Below are 6,421 nucleotides of genomic sequence, written 5' to 3'. Positions count from 1 at the left end.
GCGCTACTGTGTGTGATCTATAAATGGGATAATAACAGTGGTGTAAAGTACTTAAGTCCGCAATCTGGATCCCTGCACAGTCTCATTAAAGATCTCGATCTCTTTTCTAGCCTCTCTGGATTAAAACCTAATTATGACAGGCGTAACATATTACGTATTGGATCGTAAAAAAACACAGTGCTTCCACTACCTTGTAGTTTACCTACAAAATGGGTGGATGGTGAAGTAGACATACTTGGTATTCACATCTCAATCTCAATATAAATTAATTTACCACAATTAATTTCAATAGATAAGATTCTGCAACCATGGAGAGGTAAATACTTGTCTATTTATGGAAAAGTCACATTGAAAAACTCTTTGGTCCAGTTTACTGACTTACTATAATGGCCCTGCTACTTACTCCAGATGACTCGATTTTAAAAATCATATGAGCAAAAAAGATTTCATTTTATTTTGAAATACTAGGACAGACTAAATTAAACGTGTCTATTTATATAATAAATATGAGTTTGGTGGGCTAAAATTATTAAATATTAAAGCTTTAAACCTCTCGCTAAAAGCTTCACTCATAAATAAGTAATACTGAAACCCCAACTGGTCCTCCAGTAGATTATTAAGGCTCATCCTTTGTTCCAAAATTGCCTTTTTGCCGTCATACAGATTAGGACTTTTCATTTCTAATTGAAATTTAAAAAACTATTTTTTTTAAGTATCGCCATTTCTTAAACAAGACATACAAAGCTGGTTCCAATTTCAGTTTTATCCTCCAGAAAATGTACAACAAATAAATAAAAAATGGTATTATATTTATTAATGATATTATGAATGGAAACGGAGGAGTTATGTCACATACGCAGTTATTGAAAATATATGGGAATATCTGCTCAATACAAACATACATCCCTACTGTCTCTGATCTGGAGGACTCACTAAACAGAGAACATCCCTGGTCATCCCTACTGTACTGGCCTCTGATCTGGAGGACTCACTGAACAGTGAACATCCTGGTCATCCTACTGTCTCTGATCTGTAGGACTCACTAAACAGTGAAACCATGGTCATCCCTACTGTCTCTGATCTGGAGGACTCACTGAACAGAGACATCCCTGGCCATCCCCACTGTCTCTGATCTGGAGGACTCACTAAACAGAAGAACATCCTGGTCTCTACTGCCTCTGATCTGGAGGACTCTCTAAACAGAGAACATCCTTGGTCATCCCTACTGTCTCTGATCTGGAGGACTCACTGAAAAGTGAACATCCCTGGTCATCTACTGTCTCTGATCTGGAGGACTCACTAAACAGAGACATTCCCTGGTCCTCCTACTGTCCTTGATCTGGAGGACTCACTAAACAGAGAACATCCCTGGTCATCCCTACTGCCTCTGATCTGGAGGACTCACTAAACAGAGAACATCCCTGGGTCATCCTACTGTCTCTGATCTGGAGGACTCACTAAACAGAGAACATCCCTGGTCATCCCTACTGCCGCTCTGAATCTGGAGGACTCACTGAACAGTGAACATCCCTGGTCATCCCTACTGTCTCTGAATCTGTAGGCTACTAAACAGTGACATCCTGGTCATCCTACTGTCTCTGATCTGGAGGACTCACTGAACAGAGAACATCCTGGCCCATCCCACTGTCCTGATCTGGAGGACTCACTAAACAGAGAACATCCCTGGTCATCTACTGCCTCTGATCTGGAGGACTCTTCTAAACAGAGAACATCCTTGGTCATCCCTACTGTCCTGATCTGGAGGACTCACTGAACAGTGAACATCCTGGTCATCTATGTCTCTGATCTGGAGGACTCACTAAACAGAGAACATCCTGGTCATCCCTACTGTCTCTGATCTGGAGGACTCACTAAACAGAGAACATCCCTGGTCATCCTACTGCCTCTGATCTGGAGGACTCACTAAACAGAGAACAATCCCTGGTCATCCCCTACTGTCTCCTGATCTGGAGGACTCACTAAACAGAGGAACAATCCTGGTCATCCCTACTGCCTCTGATCTGGAGGACCTCACTGAACAGTGAACATCCTGGTCATCCCTACTGTCTCTGATCTGTAGGACTCACTAAACAGTGAAATCCCTGGTCATCCCTACTGCTCCTGATCTGGAGGACTCACTGAACAGAGAACATCCCTGGCCATCCCACTGTCTCTGATCTGGAGGACTCACTAAACAGAGAACATCCTGGTCATCTACTGCCTCTGATCTGGAGGACTCTCTAAACAGAGAACATCCTTGGTCCATCCTACTGTTCTGATCTGGAGAACTCACTGAACAGTGAACATCCCTGGTCATCCTACTGTCTCTGATCTGGAGGACTCACTAAACAGAGAACATCCCGGTCATCCTACTTGCCTCTGATCTGGAGGATCACCTAAACAGAGAACATCCCTGGTCACCCTACTGCTCTGATCTGGAGGACTCACTAACAGAGAACATCCCTGGTCATCCCTACTGTCTCTGATCTGGAGGACTCACTAACACAGAGAACATCCCTGGTCATCCTACTGCCTCTGATCTGGAGAGACTCACTGAACAGTAACATCCCCTGGTCATCCCTACTGTCTCTGATTCTGTAAGGACTCACTAAACAGTGAACATCCTGGTCAATCCTACTGTCTCTGATCTGGAGGAACTCACTGAAACAGAGAACATCCCTGCCATCCCACTGTCTCTGATCTGGAGGACTCACTAAACAGAGAACATCCCTGGTCATCTACTGCCTCTGAACTGAGGACTCTCTAAACAGAGAATCACTTGGTCATCCTACTGTCTCTGATCTGGAGACTCACTGAACAGTGAATCCCTGGTCATCCTACCTGTCTCTGATCTGGAGGACTCACTGAACAGAGAACATCCCTGCCATCCTTACTGTCCTCTGATCTGGAGGACTCACTAAACAAGAGAACATCCCTGGTCATCCCACTGCCTCTGATCTGGAGGATCACTAAACAGAGAACATCCTGGTCAATCCCACTGCTCTGATCTGGAGGACTCACTAAACAGAGAACATCCCTGGTCATCTACTGCCTCTGATCTGGAGGACTCACTTAACAGAGAACATCCCCTGGTCATCCCAACTGTCTCTGATCTGAAAGACTCACTAAACAGCGAACATCCCTGGTCAACCCTACTGCTCTGATCTGGAGGACTCACTTAACAGAGAACATCCCTGGTCATCCCTACTGCTCTGATCTGGAGGACTCACTAAACAGAAGAACATCCCTGGTCATTCATACTGCCTGTGATTGGAGGACTCACTAAACAGTGAACATCCCTGGTCACCCATACTGCTCTGATCTGGAGGACTCACTAAACAGTGAACATCCCTGGCCATCCCTACTGTCTCTGATCTGGAGGAACTCACTAAACAGTAAACATCCCTGGTCATCCATAACTGCCTCTGATCTGGCGGACTCACTAAACAGTGAACATCCCTGGTCATCCATACTGCTCTGATCTGGCAGACTCTCTAAACACAAACTTATATTTTATAGATGATGTCTTTTAGAGTTGGATCGTGTCCCTGCGACAAGAAAATGGTGCCGTCTGCTTTGATTAATATAAGGTCATGTTTTATTATTTATACTTTTACTTCTACTTTTTGATACGTAAGTATATTTTAGGCAATTACATTTACTTTTGATACTTAAGTATATTTAAAACCAAATACTTTTACTCAAGTAGTATTTTACTGGGTGACTTTCACTTTTACTTGAGTAACTTTCTATTTACTTTTACTCAAGTATGACAATCGGGTCCTTTTTCCACCACTGGGTAATAACACCATGAGATAATGCATCAGCCAAGAGTCAGACCAGGAGAGGAAATCACTGCTGGAGGTTTGAATCAGTCTTTGTGTGTGTGTGTGATTATGTATGATTCCTGTATTACTAGGGTGTTTTTAAATCAGTGTGGACAGCTCCCTTCCCCTCTCTCTACAGCAGCAGTCTAATATATAGGTTATGACACACACAGTGATTGACTCTTCCTACCAGACACCTAAATATTGACGTTAGATTTGTCTCACAGGTTTCTCTCCGGGGGTAACCGTTCCCATCTGGTTCTGCTCCCAGGGTGCTTTGTTGTGGTTGCTTGGCCGTCCTGCTAATGATTATACCTGTGTGTGTGTGTGTGTGTGTGTGTGTGTGTGTGTGTGTGTGTGTGTGTGTGTGTGTGTGTGTGTGTGTGTGTGTGTGTGGTGGGTGTGTGGTGTGTTGTGTGTGTGTGTTTGTGTGTGTGTTGGTGTGTGTGTGTGTGTGTGTGTGTTGTGATATAAACACAGCATTGAGGTTTTGATCTGATTCATGCATGGAACTTGGAGCTGGCTCTCTGAAGACCTGGGCTCATTTTGTTTTTGATTGAATTCCAACAGAGTAAGCAGGTAGAGGTCTGTACAGGACGTGGGTAGGCTCTCAGATCCTTACAGATAGAGACAACACAGATAGAGATCACAGATGCAGAGATGGGTTTGGAACATGGAAAGGCACTCTGAATGATCCCTGTTATAAGAAAAATGGACAGAAACATTTTTATATTCATACTCCTAGGTAATATATTTGCTATATTCATTCTTTCAAGAATCAATGGTTTGTAAGGATCAAATTGCCTGGGAGGGATGTCAGGTGTGATCCTTGTAGAGAGGAGTGCTGTATTAACATGATGTTGTTTAAACTACATTTTCTACAACATTATGTTAGAGCAGAGCTTCTCAACCTGGTTACTGTACTACCAAGGACATGTTGCTCGGCCGGAGTACCCCTGAACTAACCCCTCAATGTGCATTTTACCAGTAGCCTATGGTCCCATGAGTTTCTCAAGTACCGCTGAGGATAGGCCAAGTACTAGCACCCCCTGATTGGTCAAGTACCCCTGTGGAAAGTAGAACCCCCCCCTGATTGGGCAAGTACCCCCTGTGGAAAGTAGCACCCCTGATTGGGTCAAGTACCCCTGTGGAAAGTAGCACCCCTGATTGGTCAAGTACCCCCTGTGGAAAGTAGCACCCTGATTGGGTCAAGTACCCCCTGTGGAAGTAGCACCCCCTGATTTGGTCAAGTACCCCCCTGTGGCAAGTAGCCCCACCCTGATTGGGTCAAGTACCCCTGTGGAAAGTAGCACCCTGATTGGGTCAAGTACCCCTGTGGAAAGTAGTACCCCCTGATTGGGTCCAAGTACCGCCTGTGGAAAGTAGCACCGCTGGTTGAGAAGTGATGTAAAGGATTGGTAGGATGTATAGTGACACAGAAAGTGATGTAAAGGATGGTAGGATGTATAGTGACACAGGAAAGTGATGTAAGGGATGGTAGGATGTATAGTGACACGGAAGTGATGTAAAGGATGGCAGGATGTATAGTGACACAGGAAGTGATGTAAAGGATGGCAGGATGTATAGTGACACAGGAAGAGATGTAAAGGATGGCAGGAATGTATAGATAGTGACACAGGCAAGTGATGTAAAGGATGGCAGGATGTATAGTGACACAGGAAGTGATGTAAAGGATGGCAGATGTATAAGTGACACAGGAAGAGGTGTTCTCACCTGCAGGCAGGTGTCGTGCTGTGCCGACTTGAACGCTAGTTCCAGCACTGCCCTCGTCTTCGCAGCTCTGTCACCAGGGCAACCAGCATCTCTGCCGACGCCACATCCTGCTGCAGGTCTTCCCCTTTGCCTCTGGTGGCGTTACGGGTCCTGGATTACTCAGGCAGATATTTTCCAGCTTGACGAGTCGGGAAGCCTGTGTCCGCGCCGCGGTGAGGAGCTGCTGTAAACAGCGTCTCCTGGTGGCTATTCCAGAATTACTGCAATTTCCAAGCACAATGCCCGCTCTTGCCTGAGATGCTCCACGGCTTCCTTGGGCGAGCTTCCATTCTGCATCATGGACATCCTCCGGCAGCAGTCTTCCATCCGCAACGCCACAGGCCCTCCGTCATAGCAACGAACCTGGGAGTCAGGAGAAGAGGGATTAGAGAGGGACTTACATAGAGACCAGGAAGTAGGCACATTACACACATGGAACTCACTTTCAGTAAATATACAACAGGCACAGCAAAATTAGGGGATTGATTTGGGATTGTGGTTTGGCAAAGGTCGATTTTGGGATTGGGTAAGGTCGCTTTGGGATTGGTAAAGATCGATTTGGGTTTGGTAAAGGTCGATTGGATTGGTGGTTTTTGGTAAAGGTCGATTTGGGTTTGGTAAAGGTCGATTTTGGGATTGGTAAAGGTCGATTTGGGATTGGTGGTTTGGTAAAGGTCGATTTGGATTGGTGGTTGGTAATTAGGTCGAATGTTGGATGGTAAAGGTTATTTTGGGTTGGTGGTAAAGGTCGATTTGGGTCAGTATTGATTTGGTTGGTTCTTGTTCAAAGCCATATTGGCTGAGATGGCTATAATTCTGCC

General features: G+C 45.1%; 1 pseudogene; it reads right to left on the bottom strand.

The window, feature by feature from the left end:
• Nucleotides 1-5,596: 5,596 nt before the first annotated feature.
• The window catches only part of LOC112074208 (pentraxin-related protein PTX3-like), a 20,823-nt pseudogene continuing 19,998 nt past the window's right edge, over nucleotides 5,597-6,421 (bottom strand).

Source organism: Salvelinus sp. IW2-2015, unplaced genomic scaffold (assembly GCF_002910315.2).
Source record: "Salvelinus sp. IW2-2015 unplaced genomic scaffold, ASM291031v2 Un_scaffold2535, whole genome shotgun sequence".
NCBI classification, from domain to species: domain Eukaryota; kingdom Metazoa; phylum Chordata; class Actinopteri; order Salmoniformes; family Salmonidae; genus Salvelinus; species Salvelinus sp. IW2-2015.
Note: the sequence above shows the minus strand (reverse complement) of the source record. Positions and strands in the feature narration are given on the sequence as shown.